At 55.1% G+C, this 19809-nt stretch overlaps 1 protein-coding gene across 12 annotated transcripts in view; it reads left to right on the top strand.

The window, feature by feature from the left end:
- Positions 1–19809, top strand: part of PTPRN2 (protein tyrosine phosphatase receptor type N2) — a 1035582-nt gene that overhangs the window by 716668 nt on the left and 299105 nt on the right. The window lies entirely within an intron of this gene.

Below are 19809 nucleotides of genomic sequence, written 5' to 3'. Positions count from 1 at the left end.
CAGCCCCCCTGCCCACCCAGCCACACACGCACACACAGCCACGTGCCCAGGAGGGGAGTGCTTGGATTTGGGCCTATGTGGCACAGCCACGGGCTGGACCTCAGAGACAGATCCTACCACGACACCCACACAGGTGCCTGTGAGCTGTGAGCCTTGTGCAGGTTGGGGGATAGGGAGGACCTGAGACAGCGGCGTTTTATGCGGGGGCAGAAACTGCAGGTTGAGGCACAGAGGAGGGGCTGTCACCTGCCAGAACATGCCTCCCTCGATGGTACCACCTTTGGGCCCAAACCTGGGTCTCAGACAAGCACTTTGTCCTGAGATACTGACGTCTATGAGCGTTTGAGGGAATATGTGCTCAAACCTGACCTCCTGCAGAGAGGATGGGGCAGCTGGTTCCTGGCCCCCAGGCTGCGTTTCAGCAGCTCACAGGTGCATACCACACACAGCCCTGCCGTGGCCAGTCACCATGGGCCAGCCCCACATGGCAGCTTCCAAAGGCACCACAGGGTGGCGGCCCCAGACCTTGGAGAAAGTGGCACAGGCAATGTCAACCTTTGTGACCCCACCATCCTCCCAATCTCACCTCCAATGCCTCCCCTGGCCCCATCAGGACTTCCTCCTGTGGGCCTGGAAAACTAGAGCCCGGGAGGAACATCTGCCTAATACAGCCCATCCCCAGGTGTCAGCATCCGGGGCCCATCCCCAGGTGGAGCCCAGGAGGAAACATCTGCCTGATACAGCCCGTCCCCGGGTGTCAGCATCTGGGGCCTCTGGATGGGGCCCAGTGAGCCTCGGGCCGGGCTGGACCCTGAATGGGGGGACCCAGTCATAGATCTGGATGGTGCCCAGTGAGCCTCGGGCCAGGCTGGACCCTGGATGGGAGGCCTGCTCACACCCTGGGTGTGAACAGTCGCTTGGAAGGAACAGCGATGCCGGGACTCAGCTTTTCCGCGTCTTACCAGCAGCTTTCAAGTGTTTTTGGATCAAAACCACGTGGCCGGCAGAAATCGGACAATTAACTTCAGCATAGCCATGGCTTCAGGCAGGGTGGTCCTGGCCAGAATCACACATGCAGAGAGCATTTTTGGAGCCTGTATTGTCTGCTCAGGCTGCCGAGGCAAAGTCCCACAGACAGGGCAGCTTAAATGACGGAAGTTTCTTTTCACGCGGCTCTGGAGGCTGGAAGTCGGAGGTCGAGGCGTGGGCAGAGCCGGTTTCTCCTGAGGCCACTCCCCCAGCTGGTAGATGCCATCTTCATCTTCAGCTGGTGTCTCCACACATGCATGTCTGTCTCTGTGTCCAGATATCCCTTTCTGATAAGGACACCGGTCCTGTTGGGTCAGGGCCATCATAAGAGCTTGTTTTACCTTCATCGCCTATGTAAAGCCCCTGTCTCCAAGACGCCACACGCTGAGGTCCCAGGGGTCAAGGCTGCCACATGAACTTGGGGGCGCAGTCAGCCCATCACAGGGCCAGTGAACCACGCTGCAGTTTTTAAAGAATTATATTTATATCTCAGAGTTTTGAATTACTATTTTTTTCTTTTGAAAACCACTTCGTAGTATAAGGTTTCTTGGGCACAAGTCTGGCCCAGCCAGGTGTTCAGCATCAACCGTGACTTCACACCCCAAGCTAGTAGGATGGGCCAGGATTGGCCCTGGCAGGGGTCTCTGAGACACGTCGCTGCCCAGGCAAGCTGGGAAGGAGGGGAAGACCTCATCTCCACTCTGCACTGGGACATTGGGCAGCCCACTGGCTCCGTAAGACCTGTAAAAGCAAAGGTTTTGTGGCACAACAGGCCGAGAGGGTGCTGTGTGCTACCCTCCTGCAGACGCACATCAGCCACTTAAGGCAGAAAAATCCTGTCCAAAAGTCTGAACAGATTACAGTGGAACCTTCTCAAGGCTCCCAGACCACACAACCTACTTCTCCTGTAAGATTGATCAGAGTGCTTGGAGAATGCTGGTCCATGTGAAACTGAATCCCCAGGTATGTCCAGGGCCCCAGAGCCAGAGCACAGGAGGCACTGGCTTGGCTGCCGTCCTTTCTTATAACTGTCCACCAAGTGCCGCCTGACGTGAGTCCCAGCCTCCTCGCGGTGCCGTCCAAGCTCTGGGCTTTGTGTGTGTCATGCCCAAGTTGACAAGTGGCTGTGCTGTGAGCGTCACTGTCCTCCCCCTCATCTTTCAAGAAACTGCTGTGACTTTAAAGCCAGTCCTCGCAACTTCCCACACACCGCCGAGCTTGTGCTTCCCAGAGCTGGGTCTGTGCACGTGGCATCAGTGCCTCTAAAGGTGTTGCAGGCTGGTAAGAGGCCCTGCTATTTTCCATTCATCCCCTAAGCGTTTTTAAATCTCAAGGACTGTGTTCGGCACTGGAAATAATTTCTAGAACATGATTCTTGACCAGCCAAGCACGCACGGGTGGTTCCACTCAAGGCATTGTAAAGCAAGGTAACAAATATATGTTGACCAGCTGGGCACCCATTTCTGTTCTAAAAATAGAGATGAATATCAATGTTAAAAAGTCATGGATCCTGACCCCAGTTAGTACATAATCTAGTGGAGAAATACAATAAATACACAACAATTAAATAAGCCGGTGGTGTACAGCAAATTAGCACACGTGTGAAATAAACAAGACATTCTGTTTTCAGAAGGGAATCACCTAGCCGTGGGCTCGAGTCTGTCAGGGAACTTCCTAACAGAGGGCACATGAGCTAACACTATAGGCTGAACTGTGCCCTCAGAAAGATATGTTGAAGTCCTGGACCCCGGCAGCTCAGAATGGGAACTTCCATGGACATAGGACTGTTGCAGACACAGTTCGCTCGGTGAAGAAGGTGCCATGCTGCAGGTCCTTGATGCAGCCGTGTCCCTGCGACAGGGAGGACAGACTCTGGCACACAGAGTCCTCGGTGCAGCCGTGTCCCTGCGATGGGGAGGAGAGACTCCGGCATGCAGAGTCCTTGATGCAACGCAGCCGTGTCCCTGTGATGGGGAGGAGAGACTCCAGCACACAGAGTCCTCGAAGCAGCCGTGTCCCTGTGACGGGGAGGACAGATTCCAGCATGCAGAGTCCTCGATGCAGCCGTGTCCCTGTGACGGGGAGGACAGACTCCAGCATGCAGAGTCCTCGATGCAGCCGTGTCCCTGCGATGGGGAGGAGAGAATCTGGAATGCAGAGTCCTCGAAGCAGCCGTGTCCCTGTGATGGAGAGGACAGACTCCGGCACGCAGAGTCCTCGATGCAGCCGTGTCCCTGCGATGGGGAGGAGAGACTCTGGAATGCAGAGTCCTCGAAGCAGCCGTGTCCCTGTGATGGAGAGAACAGACTCTGGCACGCAGAGTCCTCGATGTAGCCGTGTCCCTGCGACGGAGAGGACAGACTCCAGCGTGCAGAGTCCTCGATGCAGCTGTGTCCCTGCGACGGAGAGGACAGACTCCAGCGTGCAGAGTCCTCGATGCAGCCGTGTCCTTGCGACGGAGAGGACAGACTCCAGCGTGCAGAGTGCTCGATGCAGCCGTGTCCCTGTGACGGAGAGGACAGACTCCGGCATGCAGAGGGAAGCCGTCTGCATGGCTCGGAGGCGGGAGGGAAGCGCTGTCTGTGAGCCGAGGGCTGCTGGCAACGCAGAGGCTGGGAGTCAGGAAGGGTCAGTCTCCCCTTCAAGGCCCTGCGGACACCTCCAACCCAGGTCTCTGAACCCAGCCTGTGAGACCGCAGGCATCCATTGTTTCAAGCCCATCCATCTGGAGTCCTTTGTTCTGGCAGCCCCAAAACCCTCACAGAGCTCAGCTTTGAGTACAGGGAGCGTGTCTGCAGGTGAGGTGGGGAGGCCACACAGAGGCACAGCGGCTGGGCCCTGCAAGACTCAGGGAGGGCGGGCCAGCATGTCCGAGGGCAGGAGGCAGATGCCACGTGGCATCACCAGCTGCGTGTTGCACCCCGACGGCGAAACACAGAAGCCGCTGCCCACCGCGGGGAGTGCAGACTGAAGGGACCCGGGCTCCTTGGCTGAGCTCCAGCCGGAGGTGCTTCCAGTGCAACCCAGGCCTCTCATCCTCTCACGGATTCCCCACAGAGGGCTTCAGTTCCATTATTGTATAGACTTCACGTATGTAAAAGGTACAGGAATTCAGCATTTGGACCCCGTGGGGCAGTGTCACCGTGGAGCACGCGTAGGGAGCCTCCCTGAGCTGGCACATCCCTGGAGGCATGGGTGCCTCTGCCGACATCCCGAAGCGCCCGTGCTGGGGTCCCACACAGTGTCCACCGTGCAGTGGGGTTCCTCTTCCAACCCCCCCAAGAAAGAGAAGGTCACCCTACTCCCCACCTCTCCACAGCTCCCTGGACTGGGCCACATTTCTTTATCCTCTTCTTGGTTTTTAATTAACTTTGGGCCAGCCTGTCTGTGCCTGTTCTGGACTCCAGTTTTGACAGCTACTGACTGAATTGCCTGGTCAGTTCCATGAAACACTAGAAATAGAAATGCACCCGGTCAGCTGCTGCCTGAGCTGACCAGCCCGGGCCATCAGTGGCCTTCCCTGGTTAGACGGGCCGTGAATGCTGCCAGTTCTGTTTCATTTTAACTATGTGTATTTGTATAAATATAAGAAACTGTCTGCTCTCTACCCACAGAGTAATTGTCTAGCCCTATCATCTAATTATCTCAACACGTTTAGTGAGCGAGATATTAAGGCCCAGATTAGGTATTAAAAGGCATCGTTAAAGAACAGAAATGAGATTTGCATGGAGTGGTATCTAGTTCCAGCGTGGAAACGCGTTCACACAGCACTCAATTAGATATGTGGACTCAGCTCTGAAACGTTCCTATAGGAGAACAAAGATGAAAATTCATTACTACGTCCAAATACTGCCAACTCCACCATTTCTTTTAAAAATGCAGTCTTGGGAAGCTCCAAGAGTGTTCGATAATAACCAAGACGTGGATCCTGTGTGTGAAAACTGGCCCAGCTCCTGGAGAGGCGCGAAGGCTGTGGGTGGACTGTGGGGTGGGCTGCTTCTCCAGGGCCACGTGGACATCCCTAGAGAGAGTCTTGGCTTGGGCACCACCCTCAGGTGTGTGTCCTCAGGTGGCCTGACTGCGGTGACTTCTGAAATCCTGGGGATGCAGAGATTGCAGGCTGTGGGCCCTGCCACCGCAGGCTGGGGCCTCAGGGAATTGGGTCTGGGTCATTGCAAGTCTAGAGGCTCCCCCAGTGGGCTGCTGCTCCATAGCAGGCTGTCCCCACTGCTCCACAGGAATCACGAAGCCGCATGCCGTCTCTGTGGTCTGTGCTGCAGAGCCAGGGGGCTCTCCCTGCAGGAGTGTGGGTGGTGGCTGGGAAGCTCTCCCTATAGGAGTATGTACAGTGGCTGGGGCTCTCCCTGAAGGAGTGTGGGTGGTGGCTGGGGCTCTCCCTATAGGAGTGTGTACAGTGGCCGGGGCTCTCCCTGCAGGAGTGTGGGTGGTGGCTGGGAAGCTCTCCCTATAGGAGTGTGTACAGTGGCCGGGGTTCTCCCTGCAGGAGTGTGGGTGGTAGCTAGGGCTCTCCCTATAGGAGTGTGTACAGTGGCCGGGGCTCTCCCTGCAGGAGTGTGGGTGGTGGCTGGGAAGCTCTCCCTATAGGAGTATGTACAGTGGCTGGGGCTCTCCCTGAAGGAGTGTGGGTGGTGGCTGGGAAGCTCTCCCTATAGGAGTGTGTACAGTGGCCGGGGCTCTCCCTGCAGGAGTGTGGGTGGTGGCTGGGAAGCTCTCCCTATAGGAGTATGTACAGTGGCTGGGGCTCTCCGTGAAGGAGTGTGGGTGGTAGCTGGGGCTCTCCCTATAGGAGTGTGTACAGTGGCTGGGGCTCTCCCTGCAGGAGTGTGTACAGTGGCTGGGGCTCTCCCTGCAGGAGTGTGTACAGTGGCTGGGGCTCTCCCTGCAGGAGTGTGTACAGTGGCTGGGGCTCTCCCTGCAGGAGTGTGTACAGTGGCTGGGGCTCTCCCTGCAGGAGTGTGTACAGTGGCTGGGGCTCTCCCTGCAGGAGTGTGTACAGTGGCTGGGGTTCTCCCTGCAGGAGTGTGGGTGGTAGCTGGGGCTCTCCCTATAGGAGTGTGTACAGTGGCTGGGGCTCTCCCTGCAGGAGTGTGGGTGGTGGCTGGGGCTCTCCCTGCAGGAGTGTGGGTGGTGGCTGGGGCTCTCCCTGCAGGAGTGTGTACAGTGGCTGGGGTTCTCCCTGCAGGAGTGTGGGTGGTAGCTGGGGCTCTCCCTATAGGAGTGTGTACAGTGGCTGGGGCTCTCCCTGCAGGAGTGTGGGTGGTGGCTGGGGCTCTCCCTGCAGGAGTGTGGGTGGTGGCTGGGGCTCTCCCTGCAGGAGTGTGGGTGGTAGCTGGGGGGCTGACTCAGAGAACCAGCAAAGGCCGTGTTTCCTTTCAGGCCCTCCGACAAAGGGCTCCCTTCCCTCACAAGGCTTTCTCATACCCACCATCTTTGAGTACCTGTCTGTTCCTGATCTGAGCCACTGGGGCCAGGCCTGCTGCATAGGCACACGTGCTCCTGGCAGACACTCCTGCTTTGTGATTCCACCCCCAACCCCAGGATGGAGGTCAGGACCACTCCTGCGCACATCTGCTTCTCCAATGTCTAGTGCGGGCGCTTGCACAAAGAGGTGCTGAGATGTACCTCACGGGATGTGGAAGATGACCAGTTATGGATGGACACGCGGCGCGTCAGGGAAGGCTCCGGAAACTTTGCTGTGTGAACTTTTCTACTCAGGGCACGGACCTCAGAGATGGATCTGGTTGTCATCCCAGATGAGGAAACAGGTCAGGCGGATGATGCAGAAGGAGCTGTGACTCCCCCGTGGCCACCAGCGGGTGTAGAAGCCTCATCTGGGATGAGTCAGAACAGCCACAGGCTGTGGGGCAGGCACCCTCTAAACAGAGCCCTGCAGAAGGGGCTCCCCCATCATGGGCCGAGCCTGCCACACAGAGGACAGGACGCTTGGGAGAGAGAGGAGCGCAGAGCCTGTGCAGATCTGCCATCTCCTCCTCCCTAGGGGATGCTCCTGGCCCTTGTGTGGGTGAATGGGTGCTGTGATGTGGCCATGAGGCGCATGGACCTCTGGACTCAACGTGGCCTCTCCATAGGCTTGAGGGAAAACAGAAACGATGAAATCAACTCTCCGCCCCACACAGGCCCAGCTTCAGCCTTGGGCACAGCAGAGCCCCAGCTTCCTCCTGCAGCGTCCCCTTCTCTCCCCCTCCAGCATCCCCCTCCCTCCCCCTCCAGCGTCCCCCTCCCTCCCCCTCCAGCGTCCCCCTCCCTCCCTCTCCAGCGTCCCCCTCCCTCCCTCTCCAGCGTCCCCCTCCCTCCCCCTCCAGCGTCCCCCTCCCTCCCCCTCCAGCGTCCCCCTCCCTCCCCCTCCAGCGTCCCCCTCCCTCCCCCTCCAGCGTCCCCCTCCCTCCCCCTCCAGCGTCCCCCTCCCTCCCTCTCCAGCGTCCCCCTCCCTCCCTCTCCAGCGTCCCCAGCTCCCCCAGCAATGCCGATGGCCGTGCCCTCATGCTGTGACCCCGCTATGACTCTCACTCATGGCGTGCAAGCTGATGGCACTGCAGCTTTGCAAACCTGGCCACCTCCCTTGTCAGCAATGCTTGGAAGATAAATAGAAGATGCTGCTAAAAATTTGGAGAAAAATTTGAGAATAAATCATGAGCCGTGGAAGTCTGCTACACAGTTGGGTGAATGTACAGATTGTTCAAACCTTTCTTGATGTACACTCATTGCTAAGCAATACTTAACAGGTCAAAAAAAGTTTTAAAAATTGGAATAACTATGGATGAAGTGACCACTTTGACTGACAGACATACTAAAAAGATTCTGGTGAGGTGAGGGAACCAGCAGGTCGTATGAAATCCACGCCACACATCATTGCAGCACAGCAAGAACCTGAAGCTCAGTGTGCAAGAAGTGAATTTTACATGTTTAATATATTTCATCACTTTATACATTTTGTAAAAATGAGACCTTTGCACTACTGTGAGTTAACCTTTGTGATACATTTTGTAATAAAGCCAGGAGAAACCAGTAGAACTGTGTGCCACACACGGCTTGCTGGTTGTCTGTGGCACTCATTTAAGACAGTTGAAGGCTGAGCCTTGGAGGCACCGGCCTGTGGTGGGGACGGGACGCCCCGGCAAACACTCCCCAGTAAAATAAACCTTCAGTGTAAAATAGACATCTGAGCTGTGTGTGAGAAAATGTGTGTGCTTAAAAAGCGAAAACAAAAAACAGCCAGCTGCGGCACATTTTGAAAATGAATATTTGGAAATAGTTCCGTTGCCATGTGAAATGTTTCAGACAACTGGGTCTCCTATAAAGTCATCCATAGTCATGGCTCTAAAAAGCATGGAAATGACATTTTCTAACCCACTTCACATCTTTCCAAATGAAATGTTTCCATGAGTTGAACATACACTGAAATTATTATCATAAAAATCCAAGACGTCCCATCGTGTTAAAAATGGTGACGAGAATCAGGCAGGGAGGAAGAGGCCTTTGTAGACCTGGTGAGCAGGACCAGGACGGAAACGCCGCGGTTAAGCAGCACAGCTGACTTCCTCTGCCCGATCCACCGTGTGGGGCTCTGGAGCCTTAAAACAAGTACTGAGATAACCCTGCACTTCCGGCCAGGCCTCCAGTGACCTGCAGGGCAAAATATAAACTCAGTATCAGAAAAAATGATGGCGCCCATGCAGTTGGGTGGCTGTCCCTGAAATAATCACCAGAGTACTTTTAGAAAGAGGAAAGTTCATTAAATCATAGAGGGCCTTAGTTTTTAGATGTTCATTTCATCTTTTCCTCATCCTCTAAAAGTGACTCTGTATCGCCCCCCTGGGCCCAATCAGTGGCTTTCATGTCTCCGGCTCTCCCTCGGTTCAGCCACAGGCATCCCTCAGCTCTAACGGTCCCGCCGGGATGTGCTCTGTGCAGTGAGGGCTATTCCTGACATCCCCCCTTCCAGGGAAGCCCCATCACTACATCACAGCAGGCCGCATCCAGATTATCCTAATTAAAGAATTACTTGTATCAAGTGAATCACCAAACCACTCTCCAGGGTCGCTGTAGAAGGGACCCTACTGGCCTTGAGCTCCCCAAGAAGTGGCACCACTCGATGTTTCGCTTCAAAAGGTCCCCAGAGATTTTGTGCTCCATGGGTTTGTTTGCTGTTTGGAAACTGTTGTTAAAATAATCGTTATTAGGTGACCCCAGGAAACTTGTTGCTCAGGTGTTTGAGTCTGTCACTTAAGAGGCCAAACTCGAGTTGGGGCTGCTCCCTGGGCGTCTGCAGAGCACAAGAGTCAGCAAGCCCCGCACACACCCCTGCAACGGCACAGCCAGCCTCCCCAATCCAGCCCCACACACACCCCTGCAACGGCACAGCCAGCCTCCCCAATCCAGCCCCGCACACACCCCTGCAACGGCACAGCCAGCCTCCCCGATCCACCCCCACACACCCCTGCAGTGGCACAGCCATCCTCCCCGATCCAGCCGCACACACATCCCTGCAACGGCGCAGCCATCCTCCCCGATCCAGCCCCACACACACCCCTGCAATGGCACAGCCAGCCTGCCGGATCCACCCCCACACACCCCTGCAATGGTGCAGCCATCCAGCCCCACACATACCCCTGCAGCGGCACAGCCATCCTCCCCAATCCAGCCCCCCACACACCCCTACAATGGCACAGCCATCCTCCCCAATCCAGCCCCACATATACCCCTGCAACAGCAAAGCCAGCCTCCCCGATCCAGCCCCACACACCCCTGCAATGGTGCAGCCAGCCTCCCTGATCCAACCCCGCACACACCCCTGCAACGGCGCAGCCATCCTCCCCGATCCAGACCTTTCTCAGGGCCTCAGCAGCCCCCAAGGTGCCGAGGGACATGGCAGCCTGCTCTGTGAAATGTCCTGTCTGTTCTGCATTGTCCTGGGCCTCCTCCCAGGCCTTCCCACAACGCGCAGGCCAGCTCCAACAGAGGGGAAGTTGGCCTTCACCATCCAGCAGAGGCAGGGTCCTGGGGTTGGGCATCTTTGAGCCAGGGGCTGGGGCAGTCCTGACAGCTCCACCCACTCACACCATGCCTTGCGGCCTCCCTGCCCGTCCGACTGCCTGAGTCAGGCGTGGTCTTGACCTCTCTTGCCCCGTTTATTTTTTCAAAAACCTGCAAGCTGAATGTTGCTGCTTCCGTCTTCATAGGCACCGAGCCGGATTTAAGGAGAGAAACTGTCTTCATGTTGCTCAACCAGAAGGGCAGTGACCTTGGGTTCAACCCTGGGCCTCTCTGACTGCTTTCCTGGCCACGGTTGCTCTTTGGCCCCATGAGGAGCCACGTGGACGTGGGTGTGCCGATCACACAGCTGGAGAGACGTGGGCAGACAGGCTGGGACTGCAGGTTTGTCCCAGAGCTGAGGGTGGGGCAGAGGCAGCCACAGTATCCAGGCTTCCGAGCCCAGCCCTTGCCTTCGTGGCGGGGGATGACAGTCTCACCATCAGCAGCACCCAATGTAGGCCCTGTCCAGGGAGTCAGCGCTGCATCGTCAGTGATGGGAGAGGGAGGCCGAGGCAGAGAAATGCACAGAGCCAGTGGCCTTGGCTGCCGTGGCAGTGCAGCAGATGGGGTGGCACAAACCACAGATTCATCGCTCACCACTCACAGGCTGGCAGTCCAGGGTCAATGTGTGAGCAGAGCTGGTTTCTTCTGAGGACCTTGGAGAAGAATCTGTCCCAGATCTCTCTCCTCGGCTTGTGGGTGCCGTCTCCGTCTTCACGCGGTGTTCCCTGTGTCTGCCCCGTGTCCGCATCTCCCCCTTTGATAAGGACCCCGGTCTTGTTGGATTAGGGCCCGCCCTAATGACCTCATTGAAACTTAGCCAGTTACATCCACAAAGACTCTATTCCCCGATAAAGTCACATCCACAGGTACTGGGCTTAGGGCTCGGCATGCAAATTTGGGGAACTCAATTCATCCCAAAACATGGGGAGTATCTCCCTCAGACCTACGGGCAGTGGGGCGTGGAGCATCTCCGCACGTGTGGCTCGGTTATTCTAGATGACGCACCAGTTCCGCCATGGAGGAGGCTCCTCGGACAGTTCCCTTCCTGAGCGCTCAGCTCTTGTCTTCTCCGAGGTCAGGCCCTGAGAAAGCGCCCCAAGACCATGGGCCTGGGAGAAAGGATCACAGGGCTTGTGCTGGATTTCAGGATGTTTCTCTTCAGCGTGTAAACAAAGGTCACACACAAAGAAGACAGCAAAGGGAGGTGGGGGCTGGGGAGAGGGCCAGACAGAGGCAAACGTGGTTCTCCAGGGTTTAAAGTGGGCACGGCGCGGGATGCTTCCTCCCTGGCTGGAGAGGATCCTTACCTCCAGTGGCTCTGCGGGCCGTGCCTGTTGAGAAGAAGGCTCTGAAGCTACCCCATGCCACAGGCCTTTCCGTTGCAGGCCCGGCTCAGCTATCATCATGTGAGCATGAGCCTCCGGGTCTCCATCTTCCTCATGCCCCTCATGACTACATGATTCCTCAGAACGCAAGGGGCAATGTGGTGTTGCCAGTGAGCTGCTTCCCGTTTCCTACCAGGAACCACACATCGCATCCGTGTGAGTATAAGAAAGACCCAAATACCCATCCACTGCCTGCCGATCTGGAGGCAGAGAGAGGACGGCCCCAGAGACCAGCCACCCTCCCCATTCACCCACAGTCCACACAGTGATGGGAAACCACATTCCAAAATCAACACTTTTCCAAAACAGTGGGCAGAACAAGCTGGTGGCACGGCCACTCCGGACGCACATCTCAGAGGGTTTGCTGCTGGCCCTTCGGAGTCCACTGTGCTAGTATTTTTTTTTTTTTTTTTTTTTTTTGAGAGACTTGCTCTGTTGCCAGGCTGGAGTACAGTGGTGCGATCTTGGCTCACTGCAACCTCTGCCTCCTGGGTTCAAGCGATTCTCCTGCCTCAGCCTCCCGAGTAGCTGGGATTACAGGCGCCCACCACCACACCCAGCTAATTTTTGTGTTTTTAGTAGAGACGGGGTTTCACCCATGTTGGCCAGAATGGTCTCAGCAACTTGACCTCGTGATCCGCCCTTCTCAGCCTCCCAAAGTGCTGGGATTACAGGCATGAGCTGCCGCACCCGGCCAGTGTGAGTATTTTTTAAGGAAGCAGGAGAAAACAAAATCTGAAAAATATAAACCCTTTTATTTTAAACACACACCCCTTCCCATTGAATGTGTTTTTAAGATCAACCTATTTAAACTTTCAATTTAAAAATGGTCGTCTGTTAGAGGGTAGGAGACTTGGTTTAGAAAGCATTTGATTAAAACATTCAGATCTCCATTCTCAGCCTGGTCTTCTGAATTTTGTTAATAAAATTGTTTCCATGTAAGTGAACCTCATTCTACTTTGTTTAGTCAGGTTATTTAATGCTTGTTTTCATAATTGTTTTCAACAGAGGTACACAGATTGACTTTAAAAAATACTGTACCTTCAGGTGAAAGCTTATATAATTGAGCAGAGTTTGCCAACATTTCAGAACTTTTTTGACAAAATAATTCCCACATAAATATAACTTTCCTTGGTTCTGTTAGCTGAGACCCTAAGTCGTTTCTGGCATATTTTAAAAATCCAGACTCCTCAGTGGGCACCGCTGCAAACAGACCTGCCTCTAAGGCTGATAACGCGAAGGTGTCGTTTTCAACACAAAAGGCTTTGCACAGAGGGTTTTTCTTCTGAGCGGGTGGTTATGCAGCACATTTAAAATAGCATTTTGAGTAACGTGTCCTCTCGTCAATCTTTAGGAAAACGGGTGTTGTCTGCAGTGAGGGGGGCGGGGGCACAAGTGAGCTAGGCCCGGAAGAGGCTGTTTTGTTCAGTGGTAGGGTGGGCACCGGAGCGCTGAGGCTTTGTGCCAAAGGGAAACAGAAAAGAAAGTTTGCCATGTGAGCGTCTCACGTCGCTGTCGGCCAAATTCCACATGTGAGAGAAGGCTGGAAGGACCACACTGTTACAGGAGAGGCTCTTTGCCTCCGCACGGCCTGATTGCTCAGGGGTTTTGTTAGGGTTTCAAATGTGGAGAGCAGAAAACCCTCAGGCACCTAGAGCTGGGCGGTCTCTGCAGACCCAGGACACAAGGTGCCCTCGGCGGGTGTGCCCTGGCCAGTCCCTCCCTCGGGACATGGACAATCCCCGTCTCCCGTACTGGATCCTTTGCCCTTTCTTACAGTGGATGGGGATGCTGGACTGAGGCAGGTTCTGTGCCCAGAACCTCAGTGATGGCAAACTCGCTGTTCCGTGTGCCAGGAAATGACAGGGAGGGGCCTCTGTAGGTTTCAGTGACTTTCCATCAGACTATATTTGTATTAAAAAAGAAAGAGCATTTTTATTCATGAGCCGTATTTGTATGAATGTTCAAATGCCTGTTACGATTATTTTGAGAAGTTAAGGGATAATTTAGATTCTCTGCTGATATTCTTGTTATTATTTAAACAGTGCATTTGCTTATTAAGCATTAACTGCCACTCTGTAGGAGGCAGGAACCCAAACAGCCTCATTAAGGGACTGATAAAATGCACCCTCGTTAGAGAACCCTTTTTGGGGGTTGGTAATTATCACAGATATTTATTAGGCAGAAAGGCACAGGAGCGGCTGGAGGCTGGGTGAGTCCGGCGTGCGGGGCCGCAGGACAGAAGGCCCAGCAGGCTCTGCACGGTACCTCCCTTGCTGCCTTTTGTTCGATGGCCCGCCCGTTCCGCTGCTTTTCTCTTCCACCCTTCACCCCAGCAAGAACTCGCTTTGCTTTGGGTAAACCAAGAATAGGGAAGATCTGAAAAATCCTAATTTGCAAAACATATTTTTGCAAATGGGAGATGACCATTCATTCTCCCAAGTGAAGATTGTATTTTACACATTGATGTGGCACAGCATTCCTGATCCTGCATGAATTTAAAGTTGGTTTCTCCCATCAACTCTACCGTGGCCACTCGTGGTGTGAAGAAGCTTCCGCCTCCGTGTTCCAGCCTGCACCTGCCCTGCAGGACTCCCAGGAACCTGGAATCCCAGGCCATTCTATACCTTTTGTCTGTCAAGGAATTGGAGGGTCCAGGACCCACCGCCTGGCCTCAAAACAGACTCATATTGTGGGGAGCTGAATAAGTTAGTCTGTGGATGGTTTGAGAAAGGAGAATTCTGGATTTGGTGGATGGGAGATGGTGCAGGACTGTGTGTGCTTCTTTCTCACAGCTTCCTTGTGGAATATGTAGTCTGTGGTGCACACACCAGGCCCCAGGAGACCTGGATCCCTTACGCGAGCCTGAGGCACCCCACGTCGGAAATTCAGAGAGCTGGGATCCCTTACATGAGCCTGAGGCACCCCACGTCAGAAATTCAGAGAACTGGGATCCCTTACATGAGCCTGAGGCTCCCCAAGTCGGAAATTCGGAATCTGACCACGTCATGTTTCTCCCAAGTTCCTCAAAGGCCTGGAAATGCTGGTGTTGGGTGGAGAGGTGATAACCTGAGCTCTGTTTTTTACGAATGTTCTCTTTTCCTCCCATAAAAGATTTTCAAGCAAATTTGATCTAGCAATTTATTTAAACCAAAAGCATATGAGTAGAAAGTGGTATAAACTGAAATAAAAAGCGTGTAAGATGCTCCAGTCCTTGGAAGACCATCCCTGAGGACGGGGAGCCTGGCTGTCTCATATCGTCCCCAGGGCATGGCACACAAGGGCTCCTGCTGCCATCAGGGCCGGCGGTGAAGGGTCTGTGCCGTCTTCCCCTCCTCCATGGTGGTCGGACCCTAAGTTTAGCTAAAATAACACGTTTGGCCTCCCCTGTGCTTAGATGCGGTCACTAAGTGAGACCTGGCCATAAGCTGTGCCTGTACGGTACTCTGGGCAGAAAGGCTTCTTGATGGGAAATGACGGCCACCTGGATAGTGGATCCTAGGCTGATACAGTTCCCATAAATGTCTCTGACCAGGATGCAGGACCCAGACTGCCCATTTAGATGGGTTTTATGTGGGAGGGAAGAAAAGTCTCAGGTGTTTACACCAACCTTGTCAGAAGTGTTCTGTTATATGCAGCTGAATTTAGTCCTAAACAGCACATCTTGTCAGAACCCAGGGGTTGGCCCAGGCTGGTCACTCTGAGCGGCGTGGGGCTGCAGCAGCATCTCGGGAAGGGTTCAAACAGTCAGAGGAACGGTGGCTCAGGGACCTGGGAGACCGTCTGCTGAGCTTCCTTGCTGAGGTGTGACCCTGAGAGGATGCACACCCCCATGAGTCTTGGCCCCGTCGTGTCTAACATGAATCGCAACCTCTGGGTGGCCCCACCTCACACACTGGGGATGAGGTTGGCCTCATGCTGCCTCCTCCATCCCAGCCTGGGGGAGAAAGGCACTGTGAGCTCCAGCTTTCTGCCTCTTCTTTGGGAACAGTGGGTGTCCTCTTGCTGCGTTAAATTTGATCTGAGCTGAGAGAAACCCGAAGAATCAGCTCCATCACCCTGGAGACCAGCATCAGCCTGGCCGGTGGGAACTGAGAAGGACCTGGGTGTAGAGGTGCTGGGGTTCTGGCCGCCACGCTGGGACCGAGGGGCTCCGCGGACGTCATCCTAAGACCCACTATTGGCTCAGAGCTTGTCGATCAGGACCAGAGCTTGTCCTCTCACTGGGGCAGTGAGAGCCTGACACATGTCCAGAAGGCAGCCCCTGTGACCCTTCGAGGGTGGCAACGGCCAAGCGAGTGGTTCAGGGCACACCGTGGTGCACACGGGGCTCCCCCGGGTCTGGGACTGCAGAGGCGCGGGGCTGCTGGCTGCACCACTTTAGCCGTGGGCTCACTGTGGGGTGCGGGCCACTGTTCAGGACAAGCATTCCTGTGGACGACCTGCCAGAGGTGGCAACCTGCGGGCAGGAGCCCCACTCACTTCAGCTCTGGCTTACAGAGCCCTCATGGGATCCTGCGGAAGCCGTCATTTCTGTCAGGTGGGGCCTTATTTGCTCCTGGCAAGCTCTGTGGCTTCATTGACTGGTGGGAGCATTTTCTCACCTGTAAAGCCAGGAACTGTTGCCCGTCTCACAGCAGTGGTGCAAATCAAACGGAATGAAAGAGGGCTGTGTGAACATCGGGCACGCGTGACGGAGTGAGAGAGGGCTGTGTGAACATCGGGCACGCGTGACGGAGTGAGAGAGGGCTCTGTACACATCGGGCACGCGTGACGGAGTGAGAGAGGGCTCTGTACACATCGGGCACGCGTGACGGAGTGAGAGAGGGCTCTGTACACATCGGGCACGCGTGACGGAGTGAGAGAGGGCTCTGTACACATCGGGCACGCGTGACGGAGTGAGAGAGGGCTCTGTACACATCGGGCACGCGTGACGGAGTGAGAGAGGGCTCTGTACACATCGGGCACGCGTGACGGAGTGAGAGAGGGCTCTGTACACATCGGGCACGCGTGACGGAGTGAGAGAGGGCTCTGTACACATCGGGCACGCGTGACGGAGTGAGAGAGGGCTCTGTACACATCGGGCACGCGTGACGGAGTGAGAGAGGGCTCTGTACACATCGGGCACGCGTGACGGAGTGAGAGAGGGCTCTGTACACATCGGGCACGCGTGACGGAGTGAGAGAGGGCTCTGTACACATCGGGCACGCGTGACGGAGTGAGAGAGGGCTCTGTACACATCGGGCACGCGTGACGGAGTGAGAGAGGGCTCTGTACACATCGGGCACGCGTGACGGAGTGAGAGAGGGCTCTGTACACATCGGGCACGCGTGACGGAGTGAGAGAGGGCTCTGTACACATCGGGCACGCGTGACGGAGTGAGAGAGGGCTCTGTACACATCGGGCACGCGTGACGCATGCAGCACAGCAATGATGATCCATGACACGACTGTCACTCAGACAACGATGGGCACGGCATGGGGGTGGTGCACTCAGGGCAGTGACCAACTGGTGCCTGTTCCTCCCTCCGTTCTTGCCCCAAAACTGCGGGGATGCCCCACAGCTGCTCAGTATCACCCAGGGGAGGGGAAGGGGTGTTTCTCGGTGGTTGGTTCAGGGCTTTGCATTTTTAGAGCATCATTTCCTGGAGGCCTCGAGACGTTTCATAATGATACCCAGTTCTCTCAACATGTCTCTGAAGGAGAAACAGACTGTTCTTAGGTTCGATTTTTTACCTCTTGAATTTCCTAGGATGCAAACGTACATCACACCTTGGCCAGTTTTCGGAAGACTTGTATCGGTGACTCCCATCCCTGCTTTTCTTCCTAGAATATTGGTGGCTCATCTTCATTGCCTGGCTGGACGTGGACCCAGCCCTTTCATCTGACAGAGGAGCCGCGAATCTCGCTTCCTGGCGCATGGCTCACATCCACCTTTTCCCACTTTTTAATAATGTTTCTTGAAGCACAGAAGCTGCTCCACTTGATATGATCAAATTTTACCACTCCCTTCCTTCGTAGTTTGTGTTGTTTGAGGAAAGGATTTGAGGAAACCCTTTTCTGCCCTGAGTTCAGAGAGGCTCAAATGTTTTCTTCAAAACATTTACAGGTTTTTTTCCCCCATTTAGGCTTTAATCTGCCTGGGGTTAATTTTTGTGTTTTGTGGAAAGCCGGGATCCACTTCTGTCTTCCGTCCCTCCCCATGGCCTCATGTCGCTGGTCCTTCCTCTGCCCAAGGCCCTGCTGTGTCCTCGCTGCCATCCCCGTCTCTGTGAGTCGTGAGCACAGGGGCCTCTCTGGGGCCTCAGCTCCATGTTGGTCTCTTTCCTGCGCACCCACCTGCCCCGCGGCGAGGTTCTGTGCCACACAGTGGGTGACAGCATCTGCAAGTGGCTCCTCCATGCGATGCTCCTCAACATTGCCTGGGCTGTTCTTGGCCCTGCGTGGCCGGGAACATGGTGAGTTAGGCTGCGTGGTTCACCAGGGAAAAGAGGGCGGGTCACTCTGTGTACGTCCCCTGGGTGGTGCAGGGAGGACAGAAAGGCCATCGAGTATCTGCCACGCATTTTTTTCCTACAGCTGGCTAAGGGTGCTAGTGTATTCATTACATTAGTCTGTGTACCTTTTTCTAGATACAAAATAGTCCGTTTGAAAAACAACAAAGGCAGACGTCCAAGTCGCTCTCTGCCCGTCATGGACCAAGGCGAGGTCAGGGCTGTGTCCCTGTGACCTTGTCCTCACCTCTCCCCTTGTCTGTCTCTACACCAAGGGCAAACCCTGGAAGAGAAGGCAGGTGTCACCAGCTGGATCCTGACTGATCTGTAGGGTTTGCTGGAAAACCAGTGTCCAGGGATCCAGGGCATCTTCCCACAGGCCAGAATAAGAAAGACACCCCCGAAATAACAAAACAAAAGAGACAAAGGCCGTCACAGTGCACGGACATGAGCACCCAGAGGCTCACAGGACTCTGCGGTAGACAGAACACCACAGACGCTTGCGTCCTGCTATCTCGTCAGATGCAGGCAGCGCCCAGCTCACCCCTGCGGAGCCGCTGACCTGCACCAGTCCTGAGAACTCAGTGCCGGGTGCGTTGCCGGGAACATAGACCATCTTAGGACGTGAGCAAGCCTCTAGTACTAGAAGTGGAGGAGTAATAATGCTTTCTTCATTTCCAGCAGTGTGCCCTCATCACCACCCTGGGGTCGTGCTGTGGAAGGCCTTCTCTTTCTGGAGCGTTGCTTCAAGACCCCAGGCTGGTCATGCTGGGCTCCTGTCCCCGTGTCAGCCTCACTGTCTCCTCCTGGCCCTCACTTGGCAGTTTCCTCAGTGGTTTGGGTCGTTCCTCTGCCCCACATGTCCGGTTTCTTCCTCAAATTTCAGCTCTAGTGTTCTTTCTTCTCCCCACTGTCCTCCATCTCCCACATGCCACTGACCTCGCTCGGTGTGCTCAGGGCTTCAGCCGCCTGGAGGGTGCAGGCTGGGGATGGGGCTGGGGCCTGGATGGCTTCTACAGGGAGGTGGGAATGTAGAATCTCCTTCAGAGAGTGTGTAGCCGTCTCACCACCTGCCAAGGCCAGTCCCTCCTGTTCCCTTTCCTGCAGAGACACGTGCTACACACCACCTCCTATGTGTGGGGCTTGCACACTCCTATGTTCAAGAGGCCTGCGTTCCACACCCATGACGTGGAGGGGCCTGTGCTGCCCCCTCCTCCGTGCAGGGGGTCAGAGTCTTTCTCTGTACCTTTCCTCTCCGTGGAAGAGCTCCCGGTGCCTGCAGTGGGGTGGCTGTGGTGACGGCACCACATCAAAAGGACCCCTAATGTGGAGCTGTGTTATGCTCCAGTTGTCTGGAAGGAATGCCACGTAGCCCCTACCTATTCCTCCTCCCCTTTTTATCAGCAAATTAACATCCCACGCATTAAGCCTTGGTCCAGGAATAATCAGCACAGAGCAGAGGTTTCCTTTGAAACTGCGTGTATGAAACACAGAACTGTAAGTATCATTATATTGTGTGGTATGCTGGAAAGAAAGAAAAAGAGTTGCATAGGTTAATGTGTGTTCCCAAATTTCTTCCGACACCTGCACTCAATGAGTGGCTTCAAGCCTTCTGTGTTTTTCTGCACCGGCTGTCTCTCCACCTGCCCTCCCCCAGGGAATCCCGACAGTCAGTGGCCAGGGAAGTTGGGTCTGGAAGGAGGGGACCTCTTGACTTCTCCAGGGGAGGCTCAGAGGCACAATCCTTTGCTGGCGAGCTCCAGGTGGAGCAAGGCAGAGAACGCACAGCTAGGCAGTGGGCATGGACTGAAATCAGCCCATAAA

The sequence above is a fragment of the Pongo abelii genome, chromosome 6 (genome assembly GCF_028885655.2).
Source record: "Pongo abelii isolate AG06213 chromosome 6, NHGRI_mPonAbe1-v2.0_pri, whole genome shotgun sequence".
In the NCBI taxonomy this organism is placed as follows: domain Eukaryota; kingdom Metazoa; phylum Chordata; class Mammalia; order Primates; family Hominidae; genus Pongo; species Pongo abelii.
The sequence above is the reverse complement of the archived record's forward strand: the minus strand, read 5'-3'. Positions and strand labels throughout refer to the sequence as shown.